Genomic DNA, 20,043 nt, shown 5'->3' with positions numbered 1-20,043 from the left:
CTGCAACAATAAACTGGCATTGGATAAGTAGGCATAACTAATTAAGTGTAAGCATCGCATAGCAGGAGGAAAGGGCTCCATCTCTCAACTTCATGCCCTTAATTCTGGAGGGTGACGGGGTAGTGAAAGAAGAAAGACTGGATATTGTTTACCCCTACCGTACACATTATTTTGTTTTACACAAACACACACACGTATCCCCACTATTTTAAACTTTATGAGCTGTTTTGTAAACAGTTCTAATGCTTTTCACTCTGCAGCCTGTAATTACACTGCAAGAGAGAGAAAGAGACTAGAAGAAATTGGTTTTTAAACAAAACTCTAGTGTCTGCAGCCAGGCAGTCCTGACTACATTATCTGCAACAAAAAAGACCGCTCCAATTGATAACGCAGCTCTGTAGAAGTCACTAATGTAAGATTTGGTGCTTTCTTCTTAATAACTCAGGGTGATTCCACAGTGATTGCTGTGCATGCTGAACACTGAAAGCCTGCAATTATTCTGCACTGACTGTTTGGTTTCTGTGCATTTGTTTTAAATCGTGAGAAACTTGACAGGCATGAAGGGACAGGAAAACTAAAGCAATAAAATGATAAACAATGGCTTGTTCTCACAAAGCATGGGTCAGGCTAAATAGTTAAATACAAAAATTTCTTAGAGGTTGGTTCTTTAAGTAGCAAAAACTTTGCTCACCTCTCAAAGCCTGCAGAGGTGTGTGAAGGGAGAGTTTGTGAAGAGGGCCTTTGTGCATCCACTATACTGTAAACGAACCTCTGCTGATGGTAGCAACCTGGTAGGAACAGTTACAGGCTCACTGCATTAGACAAACAGTGGCATTTGAGTTTAAATAATCAGCAATACAAGAAACTGAAAGTTCTTGACAATTCAGATGCTGATAACCTTTGCTGGAACCCAATCAACATTGCTAGTTATTCTTTTCTTTATCTTATTTACTTTACTTCTTCCTTTAGGAAAAAGCAAATTAGCTTTAATGATACCTTTGTATAAACTACATCAAAAATCATTTCCTAATATGGAAAAGAGAGAGTGGTTTTTTCCTATGAAGTGAACTTCCTGTTGGTGAATGAAAAGTGCAGAAAAGATCTACATTTTTTTCTGCCACAGTTTATCTTATTTTTTTAATTAAAATTTTTATTTTTATTGACAAATGATAATCGTATATATTTACAGGGTTCAATTTGATGGTTTGATATATGTGTACATTGTGGAATGATTATATCAAGCTAATTAACATGTCTATCTCCTCACATGCTTATCATTTTTTTTTGTAGTGAGAACATTTAAGAATCTATTCTGTTAGCATTTTTGAAACATACAATTAATTCATTGTTATTAACTGTGGTCACCTTGCTGGGCAACAGATCTTTAGTTTATTCCTCCTGTCTCACTAGAACTTTGGACCTTTTGGTCAGCTTCTCCCCACCACCACCAACATTCAATTCAGGGAATTCATACCTACAAGGATATACATTAAGTGGTCAAGAAAATTGAATTTTTTGACTAGTCTGGCCAGCACGAGTCCTCTCTCTATCTCACCTTCCTTCACTAAAACACACAAAACATGCCACTCTAGAAACACTGCACACAGACAATTCTGTATTCAAAAATGACCTTTTAAAGCCTGTCATCCTCTTACTGCCTGGTTTCCAGCTCTAGAAGGAAAAGAAGTAAAGAAGGGGAAAAAGTCCTGACAGACAAAATGCGGAGCTTGACAGAAGAGACAAGGATGCAATGTTTGAATTGGATACTTTGTGGTGGGCAACAAGAGTCCTTAGAGACTAACAATTTGTCTTGAGAAAGTGTAGAAAATGAAAGAAATTTAGAAAGGTTTTTCTCACACATACAGAGTGAGTATGAAGAACAGTGTTCTATTCTTCACCAATCAAGACCAGGATATAAGTTGCTTTTACTCCAAGCCATAAAATGAAAACAGCAGTTGTAGTTATGGTCAATTGGTGTGGAAAGTTTACAAGACTTTGTTTAGGGTGGCTTAGGGCGGTCAAGCCAAACTATAAAAGTGGCATTAAATGTTTCAAGTCACACGTAAAAGAAAAAAAAAAAAAGACTGGAAAGATGTCCAGCCAACTGGATAGAAAGTTTAGGTCACATATGTTTGTTCCACAATACCCCAATCTAAACTGAAGCCCTGTTGCTCCCAAAGGTTTAAGGGGACCTCTGTCTTCCCCAATCCCCCCTTTGGCTGGGCAGCTTGGTGCTAGATCTCTAGAGGGGATGGTGGCCCATATATCAAAAGCACCTTGCTTTTGTCCACAGCAGCAATGTCCAAAGTATAGGTTGGGACGTTTGGAGGACCCTGTGACCCTTTTGGGAGGTTCATGAGGTCAGAACTATTTTGATAAGAATACTGACACATTATTTGCTTTCTTCACTGTGCTGACATTTCTACAGATGGCGTAAGAGCAATGGTAGGTAGAACCGCTTTCCGCTTTTGTCTTAGAATGAATGATAAAAGCTTCACATATAGTAAAAACAAACAAACAAACAAAAACAACAACAACAAAAAAAACCAGCTTCACTTAAGATGAAGCAGTAAAACCACTAATTTTATTAAACCTTGACCTTGAGTACACATCTTTTCTTTTCACTGTTGTGTTTTCTGAGATAAGAGGTTCATACAAAGTCCCTTGGTGGCTGGGGGAGTATGATGGCTGTCTTGAGGAAAAGCATGAGGGTGGCTGAGCTGCAAGCTAAAGTGGCTTTAAACAAAAAAAGAAAAAATGAAACACTACTTTTACTTAAAAGAATTTTTTGGACTTGGATATTTGGCAGACATTTTCTCAAATAATGAATGAAATGAGCCTATCATTTCAAGTGAAACAATTGACAGTGTTTGTTACCAATGATAGAAATCTACCTTTCAAGTTAAAATTAGAATTCTGGAAAACTTGTATACTACACTTGGCAGACTCCCCCCAATAAGTAAAACTTTTTCTGATGACAATGGTAGTGATGTTAACAAATGTTATTTTTTGATATTGTAAAATGAAATGAGTCAATATTTAGAATATTCGCATAGTTCAGTGAACCAAATTTCCCAAATAATCACAGTGCTACAAAATCTTACATGAATAAAAAATTCATTTGAAGTACAACATGACCACTGGATTCTATTGTAACAGAATGAAAAGTTCATTGATATGGCTTCAGATTTCTTAAGACAACTAACCTTTAATGAATTATCACTTGCCAAGTTTTGTTGTAGTATCAGAAAATATCTATAAGTATCTGAAAAAGCTATTAAAATGCTTCTACTTTCCAACTACTTATTCATGTGATTCTGGATTTTATTAACTGTACTTCAGCCAGAACAGTGTATTTCAACAGATTGAATGTAGAAGCAGAAATAAGAATTCGACTTCCTTCTTTTCAGATAAACATTAAAGAGATTTGCAAAAATGTAAAATGAATTCATACTTTATTCACAATTTTTTTGTTTGGAAAGTATAGTTATTTTTTCTAAAATACATCATTTAGGTTAACATATAATAGATTTATTATTTTCAAAAGAATCAAATATTTGAAAATTTTCTCAGTTTTCACTTCTAAGTATTAATAATTATAATCCACATAAAAACTGTTGGGGCAAGGGTCTTCAATAAATTTTAATTACATAAAGGGATACTGAGACCAACCAAAGGGTTTGAGAATTGCTGGCTTATAGTGTACCTTGTTCTATAGTTAAGCCCAGACTCTCACATTTAAGGCTGTAGGTCTGGCCTTAGTCACAAGCTTCTCATTTACTTTTTTTCCTTAAAGCCTTGAAACTGTCCTCAGTTGTAAATGCCTGGTCTCAGATAAAAGTTGTTGATGAGTGATAAAATTCTGTGTTTTTTATTACCCAAGGATAACACAAAATTTTACAAATGAATGCCCACGCATCTGAAGTATGCAAGGGACAGGGTCAGAACAACCCACTCGTCACAGAAATAAACCTCTCTAGGATGGGGCAAAAGAATTATTTCTAGTACAAAGCAATGGCACTTTATAGTTAGGCCAGAGAAAAAAGGGACACCATAACCAGTTGAAACAGCAGGGGCAGGGGAGATTATGCAGTTATGCGAAGCTGAATTTAGCCAGAACACACTTAGATTATTGTCAGAGGCAAGCAAAGTAGAATTACACCAGCAAGAAGCTGGTACCCACATCTCATCCTCCCATCCCACATTGCTGTCTACATACAGTTCTTAGGATCAGTCAACATGGCCCTTTCCCCTTAATTTTGGCTTTTGAGTCTCCCAGATATTACTTCTTTTCTTTAGAGTAAGCCTTCAGGATGTGCTATCTTCTTTATAAGATACGTGAATCCACGAAGAAGCTAATTTCTTCTTTTAACAACCCCAAAGCTGGCAAGTTCACCTACTGTTAATCTCCAGAAAGCCTGTTTCCTGGTCTAATTTATTACAACTCCAAGCAAAGAAGATAGACAATCATCCCCTCCTGGTGTAGTAACACTTTTATTCTCCTCCAATAATAAATCCTCTTCCAACAAACAATGACAGCTGAAAAGTGTATGCCTGTGACCTGGAGCACCTGTGGGGAAATATTTGGCAAAATGATGAGATCTTTCTTTCTCTTCTCCTCCTGCCACCCAACACTGTAAATCTTGAAATTGGAAGGAATCTTCAAAGCTCATCTATTCACACAGTGGTGAGTGCTGGTTATCCCTGGTGTATAGTGAGGGAGAGGGACAGATTTTATTTTTTGGCTTAATTCATGTATATATTGAATTTTTTCAATAATCTGTTGCATTACAAAACATAGAAATAAATAAACTTAAGTTTTCTAGGTTTTCTCTCTGTCTTCTCAGGGAGGAAGAAAATAGATGGAGTTGAAGAGTTTGAAGGATGAAGTGAGAAATGTACCTTTGAGACTCTGCCTCATAAAAGCAGGAACTAAAACCATATTGAAACAAGCTTCCGAAGGGCATTTTAGAGAATGCATAAAGTCCAAATTAAAATTTGTCCAGCTTCTTTCAGATGAAATTAACAAGACAAAGGAAAACAAAGTGATCTGGATATTATGAAAACCACCAGAAGAACTCAATATTCCAGAAGCATATGTTACAAAGTGTCTAAAGGTACTAATAGTGGTCATTGGTGACCAGTCGTGGTCCAAATGATCAATGGTTTCAATGGTGGCAGTGAGATCCAAGAGAATGAGAACAAAGAGACAACTGGATTTCCAAAAGAAGAGGCATTGGAAACTTCAGGTAAAGTGGATTTGCATGAAATACTATGCAGCCATAAAAAGGAACAAGATCACGTCCTTTGCAGGGACATGGATGAACTTGGAAGCCATTATCCTCAGCAAACTAACGTAGGAACAGAAAACCAAACAGCACATGTTCTCACTTATAAGTGGGAGGTGAATGATGAGAACACATGGACCCATGTGGGGGAACAGCACACACTGGGGCCTGTTGGGGGGTCTTCAGGGTTGGGGGAGGGAGAGCATCAGGAAGAATAGCTAATATATGCTGGGCTTAATACCTAGATAATGGGATGACATGTGCAGCAAGCCACTATGACACACGTTTACCTGTGTAACAAACCTGCACATCCTGCACATGTACCCCTGGACTTAAAATAAAAGTTGATGAAAAAACATAAAGTGGGTTTGGTGGAAGGGCAGCAATATTGTTAAAAAGAACTAGAATGTTGTCTTGGGCATCTTAGCTAGGTCTTAAAATATATGGTTTATTACATTAAATTTCATTAAATTTGCCTTTGGTTTTATATATTTATGGCTTATTTGTACTGAAGTACCTTGAGATATTGCATTAGTCAGCAGAAGTAGTTTGTTGCAATAAGAAAGAAATTCCAAATATGATAAAAGCATATTTGTCACTCATACTGCAAGTCACACATAGAATGGCAGAGAACTCTGCTTTGCCCAGCCATGCATGGATGCACACTGATGGGGGCACTGTTGTCCTGTTGCTGCAATAACTAGACCAAGAAGCAAGGGAAGAATAAGCTCAAGAATTTTGCAGGAGCTTTTCAGGGCTTCAACCTGGAAGTGACCCAGTTCACTTCTAACATTTCATTGGATGAGACTAGTCATGTGGCCCCACTCAACGGCAAGGCCACTGGAAAATTTAGTGGACCAGTGTTTGCTGAGCACTAATGTCTATGCCACAAACATTACATTTCACTAGTACCCCATGTCTTTCTCTTTCTCTACACGCACATACCACACCCACACACACACACACGCATACACGTGCATATGCCCACACACATACTTAAGATATGTGTATAAATATATGTACCCACACACAGACACATATCTCAAGTAACGAAGAAACATAATCTTCCTCACAGTATAAAGTTCAATCATTCTTAGATACTAAAAATACACTTTTGACAGATTCGGGGATTTTTTATACATGTTTCGTTTTAGTCTGTTTTCCTGATGTACATAATCTGGCGCAATGCAAAAATTTTTAAAGTTCAACAATTCTTGAGATACATTTAAGTTGAAGTAAATATTTTTAAAAAGACAATTAGATGGTATATTTATGTTTTGAAAGCATTTCTGGAAACACTATCTTGTACTACAAGAAATGGTTTCGAAACATAAATATACCATCTGAAAATCATTTCTCGAAATACTATCTCGCAGTCGTATGTAGGAAGAGGAACACCTGACTTTACTATATAAATGAAGCTGCAGTCAAGAGAAGCCCACTGGCATACTTTTTTTTTTTTTTTTTGAGAGGGTGTCTTGTCTGTTGCCTAGGCTGGAGTGCAGTGGCGAGATCTTGGCTCACTGCAACCTCTGCCTCCCAGGTTCAAGTGATTCTCTTTTCTCAACCTCCCAAGTAGCTGGGATTACAGGTATGCACCACCACGCCCGGCTAATTTTTATGTTTTTAATAGAGAGGGGCTTTCACCATGTTGGCAGGCTGGTCTCGAACTCCTGACCTCAAGTGATCTGCCTGTCCCGGCCTCCCAGAGTGCTGGGATTACAGGCGTGAGCCACCGCGCCCAGCCCACTGGCCTACTTCCTATGCCATCAAGTTGACTGCCAGTATAATGCTCTCTGACTTCTTTGCAGGGCTAAACACAGCAGAGTGGGGAAACAAGTTCCTTCCTCCGTCCCTTGGCCTCCCGCAGAGGCAGAGAGAGGACCAGGAAAGAAAGCTCTGGGAAACAGTGTGAAGGAGGCATTCGCATTGCAAAAGACAATTCTAGCTCCCAGCTCAAGGCAAATTATGGAGATTAGCTGTATTTTTTTCAAAATGTATTATTTACAGGAGAACCTTTAAAAAATCAAATATCCTATTAAAGCCAATGCCTTTGCTTGGAGACATTTTCAAAGAAACTTTAAAATGCAGATTAGTTTATGTATGAATTTTTTTTTTTTTTTTTGAGACGGAGTCTCGCCCTGTCGCCCAGGCTGGAGTGCAGTGGCGCAGTCTCGGCTCACCGCAAGCTCCGTCTCCCAGGTTCACGCCCTTCTCCTACCTTAGCCTCCCGAGTAGCTGGGACCACAGGCGCACGCCACCATGCCCGGCTAATTTTCTGTATTTTCAGTAAAGACGGGGTTTCACCATGTTAGCCAGGATGGCCTCGATCTACTGACCTCGTGATCCACCTGCCTCGGCCTCCCAAAGTGCTGGGATTACAGGTGTGAGCCACCGTGACTGGCCAATTTCTTTCTTTCTTTCTTTCTTTTTTTAGAAAGACTAACAACTCAAGAGATACAACAGGAGATTTCTAAAACCATAATTTTCCTAACATTTATAGATTCAAATAATGAATCTGTAGTGTCTTGAAACTTTATGACATCTCTGTTAGTTTACTGGCTGGACAGAAGTTGGGAAATACTTTAGCTAATAAAAACTTAGCATTTTATTCTAATGTTACAAAAGAGTAACCTTTATGAAGTTTTATGCATAAGAATTTATAGAATGAAAATTTTAAGAGGCACATTAGCATCCTAAACTGTTACTTATCTTATACGTAAAATAAATCTTCCTGAAAAGGCACATATTATGATCTAGGTCCATGGACATTTAAGGCAAATTTACACTTATTGTCACTGTGGAGCATCTTTATAAATAGACGTTTATAGGTGGACCAGTCCTTAGAATTCTTCCGTACAAACACCTGACGATGTTCCACTTCCAGAATTTTTTTTCTCACTCATTACTTTGTTTTAAACCTTCATTTCTCAGCATACGCAAGAACAGCACTTGTCACACAAAGGAGCTGATATAATTAAACCAGATGATGGGCCCCACAAGTAAAGCCAGCCATTCATGAAAGCTGGTCACCAGAGGCCATTTCAAACAATGCATATTTTAAAGTCATCTAAAGTAATCCCTTCTCTCTACTGATTTGGTTTCCATGAAGTCTTAAGCACATGTGTGCTGCAAAAAGGAGGTTTATTAAAACCTGATGTGATATTAGAGATTACAGTGCAACAGGGTTGGGCTGATTTTAATATCTCAGTCTTCAAAAAGAAAAGCAATCTTTAATAATATTTGCAAGCTTACTAAAACATCATGCATGGAAAGGAAGATACATGATGTTTACTAATTAAAGAAAAACAAAAATAAAGACTGCACTCATGTTCTCTTGATTAGGGTATATATAAAATTTGCATAAAAATTGGGGGGAACTAAAACAGTTTTCAATGATGGGTGGATTAGCCAAACACCGCAACTATTTCCAACTATAGTGAGGAGCTTGGTTTATTTGGAAAATGCTTTATAAAGTTGTGAATCTGAAGCCTAACATTCCCTTGGCTCGCTATGGTGAAACATGAAATGTGTCATAGAACAACATTTGTCAATTTCAAAATATTAATAGTTGCCATCATTAATAGAAGTCTACTAAGTCTGGCTGCCTGCAAAGTTTACCAGGGCTCCTAAAGTTTACTGAGGCCTCCAGTCCTGGTGGACTTCTAGATGTTTTGTTAATTTGCTGGTTCTCTCTGATCTTTCTTTCTGTTTCATAATTGTATTTTAGTTTCAATCAGGGATGAAAACACAAAGGCTTGAATTTGACATGCGTCTGGTCCTCCATATCAGGATCTCTTGCATACAGCATATCCTTGAAGTACACATGAAAGGAAAAATGTAAATGATCATAAACTGTTTTTGCGAAATCATCAAAAATGATGCTCTGGCACACAGGCCATCTGCTTTCTGCTTTTTCTTCTTGGAATATGGCTTAAGGGAAGAGATCGTATATGAGAAAGGAGGTTAGCAAGCCTGACTTTGGAGAGCTAATGTGAAGGAGGTGTTCTGGAAAACACCTTGTGGAACCTCTGAGTCTGAAAGGGATCTTAAAGTTCGCCTCCATCAACCTTTAAGGAATAGAACTTCTCACTCATCAGTGAATAGTATCCCTGTGTAGGTAACAAGGGACTCACTAGGCTACCTGTTTAGTTTAGGGTGAGATTTAAGATTAGGAAATTCTCCCTTTTATTGGACAAAAATCTGCCTTCCCCTCTCTTCTAGATGCTTAGTCATGCTCTATTCTTCTGAGCCACACAAAATAATTCTATATTTTTTTGCATAACAAATGATTTAAATAATTCAAGATTGTTTCTATCTAACTCCTAAATCTTCTCTTATAAAACATACCTATGTGGTGATTTACTGGTAATTATGGGAGAGAGTTGGAAGGGATTATTTTTCATGCGGCCATTGGTTGGTTAAGTATTGGATCAATAAATCCTATAAAACTGTAGTTACACAAATAGCAAGCCAGCATATTTAATGCCCATCTGGCTCAAAGGGATTTTGACTACTGGACTACTGTAAATCAATGATTTCCAAATTCACGAAGAAACATGTCCTTATGTACCACTATTTTCATGTTTGGACTAAACCCAAATCAGAAATCTTCCAAAATTTGCATAGTTAAATTGCTAATTAGTTTTACTGGAGAATAAAGCCAGGCAAGAAAGATGAAGATCCAGGCTAGAGTCATGATCTAAGTACTGATTTTTTTAAAATTCCTTGACAACTTATTGATTTCCTTCTAGCAATTAGATTTTGAGGAAGCTTTTCTTCCCAAAAGAAACATCTTTACCACACTTGGCTCCTAACTTCAGAATACTGGACATTTTAAAAGAGTTACGCAAGAGAAGAACAACCCTTAAATAAAGGCTCTAGGCTCAAGTACTTAATTCATAACATGGAGTAGGGGTTCATCAGAATCACCTAGAGGTCTTGTTAATTACTCCAGCATTTTTGATTCTGGGATGAGACCTATAAAATTGCTTTTTTTTTTTGAGATGTGGTTTCACTCTTGTCGCCCAGGCTGGAGTGCAGTGGTTGTGATCTCAGCTCACTGCAACCTCCACCTCGTGGGTTCAAGTGATTCTCCTGCCTCAGCCTCCTGAGTAGCTGGGATTACAGGTGTGTACCACCATGTCCAGTTAATTTTTGTATTTTTAGGAGAGATGAGATTTCAGCATGTTGGCCAGGCTGGTCTCAAACTCCTGGCCTCAGGTGATCCACCCGCCTTGGCCTCTCAAAGTGCTGGGATTACAGGCGTGAGCCACCGCGCCCAGCCTTAAAATTGCATTTCTAGCAAGTTCCCAGGTGATGCTGATGCTGACGGTACTGGTCTAGAGTACAGCGATCAACCCACTAGCACTAATGAAAGGAAAAGTGAAGCCCAGCCAAGCAGGTGTTGCAAGTCTCTTCCATGAAGGCTGACTCCTCAGACCTTCGCATGGGCTGAAGCAGCTAAGCATTTACAAGATAGGATTATTGATACCGCCAATTATTTTGTAGCTGATCAAAATAATCAGCACCCTTCCCAGAGTTGCCAAGAAGGCAAACATGCCAACACAGTCTATCCTAGGCATCAGCAACTGAAGGAGTTTTCCATGGGAGAGCCTTCACCTCCTTCAACAAGTATCCAGAAGTGTTCTTTTGAGTGGCTTTCAAATGACCAGCTAAAATCTCTTTCTGCGTACTCTCTTTCCATGCCTGAAGGAATAAGGTTGCTCAAATTCTTGACATATGTGAACTAATGGACTCTGACAGGGGCCAGAGCAATGCTGGAGTTTGTTACATTCATTAAACAACTGCTAAGCTTAAAGATAGGTTCACCACTCCCAGGCTGAAATTTCCATCTTAAGGTAAATTATTACCAGAGATTAAGGAGGCAGAGTGAGTTACTTGGCTTTTGTTTTCATAAAGCCCTGACTCAGTTGACCAATTCTGTTCAGCCATATCTGCCAATCGCCCCCTGTGGGCCTTTCATCACCTATAGCCTCCTCTTTGAGACAGTGGCAGGTGAATATAGTTGCAGTAGGAAACAAACTTCGAATCGATTAAACAATATGATCCAAAAAATGTATCAAATCACCATGATAGTAAAGACACTATGACATTAGGTGCTTCTGGGAATGCTGAGCTGAATCCTTCGTCCTACACTGTGGAAGAGTAGGGAAAGGGATGCGGCCACACAAAGTGAGCTGGAAAAGTGGGGCAGGATTCATGGGGACCAGGTGCAGTGGGCTGAAATTGGGCCAAGGTCATGTTTGCAACTTTCCAAACGACTTTATCTACCTCAATTCTTATCGCAGCAACCCCAAATTAGGACACGTGGTCTGATACCCAGTTGAGAAGGGAAAACAATTTTGGAGCCCTAGTTTTCCAGTTGCCTGACTTCAGGGAGTAATTTCCAGCACCACGTGGACTAGTGCCGGGATCTGGGGACAACCGAAAGGGTTCACGTCTGGTCTTCTTTCCTTCTCTCTTTTTGCTCCCTTTTCCCCTCACCCCCTCATTTTGTCGCCAGCTCCTCCTTCATTCCTCAGATCCTACAGCCCCATTCTGCCCCCTGACTGCCAGAAGTCCCTCACCATTCCACCTTTTTCTTTTTGTTCTCCTGAGTTTCCAAATTCCCATAATTTCCAAGACGTGGATGACACTCAACTCGTAATCAAGAAGAAAGAATTTTTGCTAATATCCATTGAGCACGTGCAAATATTAAAACTTTCAGTCATTAGTTCACTTTATCATAGCCACACACCAATGAAGTAGGAACTATTTTCACTCATTTTTTTTTTTTTTTTTAAATGAGGAAACTGAGATTCAGGGAAGTTCAGGGATCTGTTCAAGATTACACAGTAAGGGCAGAACGGGGATGACCCCACACCAAAGTCTTTCTTCATAAGTGTTCTGTTTTTGTATTTTCTCTTGAAGTGCATTTTCACTCTAAAAGATCTTGTATGCCTAGAGAATTTCAAACTGGCAAAATTAATGGGGAGAAATTTTGAGGGGGCAAAAATGAGCTTCAGGTGGATCTGCCACTGTGCCTTACAGTATCTCCCCAGGAGAACAAAACAGACCATCAGTATTGCAGCCACACACCATGTACAGCCTCCCCTTTCACCTTCCAAACAGAAGGGGACTCCTCAGAACTCGGTAAAACAAAGAGTCGTTGCTGGGTGAGAGAGTGGACTGGCGTGGTTAAACATGAATATTCAAGACCACGAGTCACAGCTCCATGAATTCGAGGGTCTCCTCTATTTGTATTTAGCATTGTGGAGTCGTGAGACAACTTGCAATGATTAATTAATCCTTGATGACAAGGCAGAAGGTGAAATAATTTGTGCATAGTCACGCAGTCGGTCATTCTCAGGCTCCGAGTTAGTACTGGGGTGCTTGGTTTTCCAGAAACAGAAAGCTGTCCTTAACCCACACCTTAATGAGTGACATCATCTTCAATATCCCCAGTCCATGAAAATTCTATCCTCTGAGATCCCCCTCCCAACCCACCCCCAGCAGGACTTGTCTCCCCAACATCAAGGAGACAAGGCCAGGCATCCTGGCTTGTGGGGTGCAGGAGGCACAATCTAGTTAACACATTGCATTTGGCTGCTTGTGGCTGTTTTCTCACCATCTCAAGTGCAATTTTAACTGAGGCTATTCACAGTAATACCTCAATTATCTATTACAGTAGGGGAAAAGAGGGTCTCTAGATACATGAATTTCCATGCTGCCTTACTTGAACTATTTAAAAGTTCCAACTTAAAACAAGCAAATAAAAATAAAATATTTTAAAGCACACGGAATTTGCACAAGGAAACCCTTAAAGCTCACAACAAAAACAGGGGTTATTTTCTGCTGTTTCATGGAGCGGGCAGTGGCTCCCTGCTGCTCCAAGCTGTGGTTCTTCTCACTCCAGGACTTGGGCTGAGGCATGGCATTGTCATGGCAGGAGCAGGATTGCTGATGGAAACTGCGAGTGCTGTTCAAAACATCTGCTTACACAGGGTATCTGGCACACCTGCTGACCTGCCATTGGCTAAAGCAAGCCATAGGGTGAAGCCCAGGGTGGGGTGGGTATAAGTTCTGCTCTCCTGGGAGCCCTGGGTGGGGATGTTGATTCCCTTCACTTCTCTGGTTTGTGTGTGTGTATGTGTGTGGGGAGGTGGTGACAATCATTGGGGATTGTGACAAAATCTAACATATGCACTTCCAAAAATTAATTATACATTTCATGGTCTTTAAAGAGTACTGCAGATGATGTCACTGTTTTGTTTTGTTTTGTTTTGGCTCTGGGTCCTCAATATTAACATCCAAGTCTGGGCACGGTGGCTCATGCCTGTAATCCCAGCATTTCGGGAGGCCGAGGTGGGTGGATAACTTGAGGTCAGGAGTTTGAGACCAGCCTGGTCAACTTGGTGAAACCCTGTCTCTACTAATAATACAAAAAAAAAAAAAAAAAAATCAGCCAGGCATGGTGGTGCATGCCTGTAATCCTAGCTACTCGGGAGGCTGAGGTGGGAGGTTTGCTTGAACCCGGGAGGCAGAGGATGCAGTGAGCCGAGATCATGCCACTGCACACTCTAGCTTGAGCGACAGAGCGAGACTCCGTCTCAAAAAAAAAAAAAAAAAAAAAAAATTAACATCTAAAGTGCTCTAGGCTATGATTTTGACTTTTTCTAAGTGATACTGGGATGTGGAAAGCAGTTTGCCTAATACATAAATGACACCAGACCGACACTGTTTGAAATTCCTTATGGATGCTTTTCATAGCATTGTTTTTACCTCCTTTGCTATCAATGATCATTTCTAGTTATCATTGGCATGTTTACACTTGTCTTCTAATGTGCTAGGGAGAGTATTCTCCCACCTTCTCCCTTCTATAATAATACGTGAGGGAGACACCAGGAGGTGGCTTGTTAGACCTCATGAGATCCATGTTTAAAATAAGAATGAAGACGTGAGGGTCTCTCTCAAGTCCTTTGTGTATGGGCATGGTGGCAAATGCTTGTGTAGGGGGGCATCATCGGTTTATTAGAATTCCGCTTGCTTTTGCTTGTGTTTCCCTGTTTTTGCTGGCTGGTTGAGGGTGTTAGATAAATGAACTTAGAGAAGATTGAGCTGGCTTAATTTCCAAGCACTCCTGCTTTGCCATTTTCCACATTTAACAGATTTTTTTTCCAGATATTTGACTAAGCATTAACACTACCTGCAATTTGTTCGATTCCATTTATTCTAACTTCGAGAAACATTTTGATTCAGCAACCCTTTGTTGAGCACCTGTATAAGGCACTTCATCAGGCACTACTGAGATAATGAGAAAAGAGTCCTGCCTTTGAATGGAAAGTCATATGCTATGCTATGTACAATACACTTTCAAAATGTGTTGGCGACTCCCTTCACTCTAAAGCTAGAGCAGACGGCACACTTTGAAAGGCCGCAGGGCTTCCTGGGGTGTGTGTGATACTCTCTGTGGGTTGATATTACTCTGAACAACACAGTGGCATGCAGCGCTCATGTTTTTCAAATGAAAACAAACCCCACAGAGCCATATTCACCAGTCAAGGTAGATGAAAGTCAAAAGTTTCCAACTTGGTTAGTGCCCAACTATTTCCTAGCTAGCATTTTGCTCTAACATATATTTAGTTATCTTCTGAAAGCCTGACCTTACATTGATAATAATTGAACTGTGAACCAGATTTTTCCTATGCTTAGGTGGTTTCTTATATCTCAAATCCCAGGGGAAGATATTTGCTCTTTCATGGATAAAATAATTCCTTCTGTGTTCACAAGGCATCACAGTTCAGGAAAATATTTTGGTATAAATAATCAAATTTGCTCTTCCCAACAACTTATATGGGAAATTAGAGCAGGTGTTATTATTCCTCCCCCACCCCACCCCACCTCCTCCTGCCACAGTAGCTTGAGAAAGCATAACCTGAAATTATACTCATGTCTTCTGACTCCAAGGCTGGTAGCTATTTTCCATCATAAATCAATTATTTTCCATTTTTATCCTGCTGTTTTATAATTATCTACTTAATCATTCATGGATATAGATGGCAAAAATATATAAGCTAATATAATGTACAGACAAGCAAAGAAAAGCTGTATTTGCACTGGTTTCAAACCTTTTCATTGCTACTTTTCACAAAACTCACACAACTAGAATATTGGTTTCAGGTTTACTTATTCTTTCTGCACAAACCCACCACCCAGTAAAAACACAAAGAGGTAATGACTTCCCGAGTAATGAGAATATAGTGAGTTAAAGTGTTAATGCTGCTTCCTAATAATTTTAGCAACATTATGATGTTGCTCAGAGTACTCTTAATAGACTCTTATGTTTTAAAAGAGTATGTGAAGAACAATATTTTGGTAAAAATATGTCTACAAAATAGCTCAGATTAAATCACCGAGGATTAATAATTTAAGGAAAGCCTTGAAGATACGTTGATTTCAACATTTTAAACAGTCTTTTTACAAAAACGGATTAGGAAGTTAGATTGATTATACTACTGAAAATGCATTTGTACTTGACATGAAACTCAAAATTTTAAATAGAAAAGGACTGCTTTATGGGAATTAAGCATCTTTCCTGTGGACAGCAGCTGGAAAGCTTCTAATTTTCTAGGTAGGACTCACGGGGGAGAGGGCAGCAGAATGTGCTGCATTCCTGGAAATTCACCTCAGCTTGAATCATAGCTTTGCCTGACCATGGGGATAAATGCAGAGGACAAAATCGTTTTCCATACAATAATGATAAGGCACAACTTTATTTTGTCTGATAGCAACAGTCTATTTTCTCCATACTGTGAACTCATCTCATTTCTGTTACCATTTCTTGAAAACAATTACATTTTCAACTTTTTGCTGTTGTAGAGTCCTAAATGATGTGGTGCAAACTGCTAATTGCCTACCTCATCATTCATTGTCTTCTTTATTTACAACAAGATCCCAATTTTATTTGCAGTGGCCAGCTATAGGTGATATTTCTTAGTTGCCCTAGCAACTCTATGTGCCCACAAGGTTGATTTCTTTCCAGTGACATGTAATGAAAGGATTGTGTGGGACAGTTCTATAAAACAGTGTGGAGGCTGGACATGGTGGTTCACGCCTGTAATCTCAGCACTTTGGGAGGCCGAGGTGGGTGGATCACCTGAGGTCAGGAGTTGGAGACCAGCCTGGCCAACATGGTGAAACCCTGTCTCTACTAAAAAGACCAAACAAAACCAAACCAAACAAAACAAAACATCAGCTGGGCAGGGACTGAGGCAGGAGAATCGCTTGAACCTGGGAGGTGGAGGTTGCAGTGAGCCAAGATTGTGCCATTTACTCCAGCCTGGGCGAAAAGAGAGAAACTCTGTCTCAAAGAAAAAACAAAAACAAACAAGCCAAAAAACAAAACAAAACAAAAAAAACAAAAAAACCCAAAACAAAAGAAATAAAAGAGTGTGGGTGTCCCATTTGTCATATGTCATGACTGGAGTTTCTGCAGCCTTCTTGGACCATGAGAAGTTCTCACAGATGGAATGCTCCATCACGTAGTAAAGAGAGAAAAGAAGCCCAGGTCCCTAGTGGCTAATGTCCCAGTCTTGATGCCCTGACTCTGAATTTTCTTTACTTGAGAGAATAAAACCTTTAGTCAATAAGGCCCTATTTTGGTTTTTGCTATGTGTAGTCAAATAGCCAATTATATCTCCTAACTAACCCTACTGTTTTTTCTCATTCTACAACCATTCTAGATTTAAAATGTTAGGACAACATGGCCTTTAACGTCAGACCAGAAGAGTTTGGTTTATATTTGAAATAGGACAAACAATAACAATATGGTAAGTGCTATGAAATTGATAGAGGCAAGCGGGAACAAGAAATTCTCTCAACAGACATTATACTCCAAACTCTACTTAACTAATATTTAAGGCAGTTTAAGGTTTCTGGGTCAAATAAAGAATATTAGGAATCTCTCATGAGCCATAGAAATGAAAAAAAAAAGGATTCCTTTATCTTTTTATAATTTTTTAGGATTCAAGTGTATTATGCCATGAATTGCTCTTTAGCTTCTTTAAAAAACAACAACAATGAAAAGCCTAGAATCTTCATACATGCAATCTACCTGGACTCTACCTGAGTTTTCCTGAAAGAGGTTAAGTGGTAACCCCCAAATGATGGATTTTCATATTTTATATCCAAAACAAGAATTTCAGTATTTTCAGAAAATATTGCTAAAAATATTCTATATTTTCTTACCTAAATGTAAAATTGTAATATTGGATACAAAGATGATACTAAAAACAACTCCACAGGAATGTTGGCATATGTTTATTCATAAGAAAAACTTGATTATCTGTCTTTATCTGCAGGCATTTTCCCCATTCCCTTTCTCACTCGTGCAAATATAAATTTTATTTTCAGTTGAAAATAGGAATTCTACCTTCACTGAATAGCAAGAATTCTTTTTAAAGAAGCAAGGTTTCTATGGTTTAAAGGAATTATAAAAAGTGATTTGTTTGGCCAGGTGTGGTGGCTCACCCCTATAATCCCAGCACTTTTGGAGGCCGAGGCAGGAGGATCAGGAGATCAGGAGTTTGAGACCAGCCTGACCAACATGGTGAAACTCCGTCTCTACTAAAAATACAAAAATTAGCCGGGTGTGGTGGCGCATGCCTGTAATCCCAGCTACTCAGGAGGCTGAGGTAGGAGAATCACCTGAACCCGGGAGGTGGAGGTTGCAGTGAGCCAAGATTGTGGCACTGCACTCCAACCTGGGTGACAGAACGAGACTCCATCTCAAAAAAAAAAAAAAAAAAACCAAAAAAACAAAAAACCAAAACATTTGTTTTGTATAAATGTCTCAGTTATACCTCAAATTAGGATTCCAAAAACTCAAATTAATACATTACAACACACTATTCTTAGATTTGTGAAACTGATTTTATAGTAATTACTAAACTCTAAAGTTATTAATAAACTAGCAAAGTTTAGAAAGAAAAACATGAATGTGTAAATCGAAATACCTTAGCCAATTTAATTTATGCATAATTAGCATGAAATGGATATAATTTGATAAGCTTGATTAGTTTAGACTATGATCCTCAAATTGTTTCCTGTCATGGAAAATACTAACATTGATTATATACAGCACACTGGGATAAGCAGATGAGGCCACTCACAGTCCAAGGGGCTCTGGCCATCCCAGGCCTGCCCAGTCATCCTGAGGCTGAGCAGGTAGATATCTTGGTACACCTGTAGTCCACATCTTGACACATCTGTCATCCATTTGTGGCCCACTGCCAACACAGAGTGATGCTAGGATGCTACAGTCTAGAGAATCAATTGGGCTATAAGGATTCCTAAATGATGTGGCTATTTGTCAAAAAAAAAGATGTAAAGGTATTGAACATAGATGATTAAAAAAATCAGGGGCTTCTAAAGACATGGAATCAACCCAAATGCCCATCAATGATAGACTGGATAAAGGAAATGTGGTACATATACATTGTGGAATACTATGCAGCCATAAAAATGAACAAGATCATGTCCTCTGCAGGGACATGGATGAAGCTGGAAGCCATTATCCTCAGCAAACTAATGCAGGAACAGAAAACAAAACACTGCATGTTCTCACTTATAAGTGGGAGCTGAGCAATGAGAACACACAGATACAGGGAGAGGAACAGCACACACTAAGGCCTGTCAGGGGAGGGTGGGGGTTGGGAAGAGCATTAAGGAAAATAGCCAATGCATGTTGGGTTTAACGCCTCGGCGATGGATGACAGGTGCAGCAAACCACCATGGCACACTTTTACCTATGTAACAAACCTGCATATCTTGCACTTGTACCCTGGAACTTAAAAAAAATAAAATAAACAACAACAACAACAACAAAAACAAAACCAGGGGCTTAATTTATATATTTGCAAGTATGGAATGTATACAGTGGTGTTTTTAGAGTAATTAAAAAAACAAATAGTCTGATTTGATCAATAAGAAGCATTAATTGGATGGTTGCTAAATCTCTATCTCACAGAACCCCAGACTCATAGAATTTTGTCACTCGTGTCACAGGAAGTCCCATGTTGTTTTTGCCTAGGTTAAGACTAGTTGGGGTGTCCTCTGGTCTCACAAGCGGAGCCATTTCATATTAATTTGCTTTACCCCCATTTTTCTGTGTAATGTGCATGCCATCTATGACATTTGATTGAATTTAGCGGGAAATTAATATATAGACCTAGAGACATTATCCTTTCTTCCCTGTTAATTTCACCACCTTCCTCTTCACTCCTGCTCTGTCATTTTCTATCACGCTTCTCCCAAACCCACACTTACATTCTGCTTGTTTCTTTCCCTTTTCCTAAATTTCTGTTTTCAGGAATCACGAATGGACTTCAGAAGTCATCATATTCAACTTATTTTAAAATTGAGGATGCTGAGGCCTCAAATAATTGATAATATCATTTGTATCAAACTTACACTGTACAAAGCTTTCACATACTTGTTCTAATTTGGATCCTCCAGTAACTCTCAGCAGCACTGTTGGTATCCCCATTTCTCGGGGGTCAAAACAGATTCGGAGAGGTGAAATGGCTAAGCCCAAATCACTGTTTCTCAAAGTGGAGAAGGAAGCCATATCTCGTACTTTTCTGCTACACCACAGAATACTCCATCATGACGACACTGGGGACACACATTGCACTTGGTGCAAAGCAGTTTCCTTCATGTTCTGTGAATGTTTTCACTGAAGCCAGTTCTGTCT

General features: G+C 39.2%; 1 protein-coding gene across 25 annotated transcripts in view; it reads right to left on the bottom strand.

The window, feature by feature from the left end:
- Nucleotides 1-20,043, bottom strand: part of SULF1 (sulfatase 1) — a 191,504-nt gene that overhangs the window by 96,086 nt on the left and 75,375 nt on the right. For 7 of the 25 annotated variants that reach the window (XM_063668854.1, XM_063668863.1, XM_063668864.1 and 4 more), the window contains one exon: nucleotides 692-788. The exons of the other annotated variants lie outside the window; for them this stretch is intronic. The gene's annotated coding sequence lies outside the window, so the exon portion shown is untranslated. The remainder of the gene's footprint in view (nucleotides 1-691; nucleotides 789-20,043) is intronic. 25 annotated transcript variants of the gene reach the window in all.

Source organism: Pongo pygmaeus, chromosome 7 (assembly GCF_028885625.2).
Source record: "Pongo pygmaeus isolate AG05252 chromosome 7, NHGRI_mPonPyg2-v2.0_pri, whole genome shotgun sequence".
NCBI lineage: Eukaryota > Metazoa > Chordata > Mammalia > Primates > Hominidae > Pongo > Pongo pygmaeus.
This window is presented reverse-complemented; position numbering and strand designations above follow the sequence as displayed.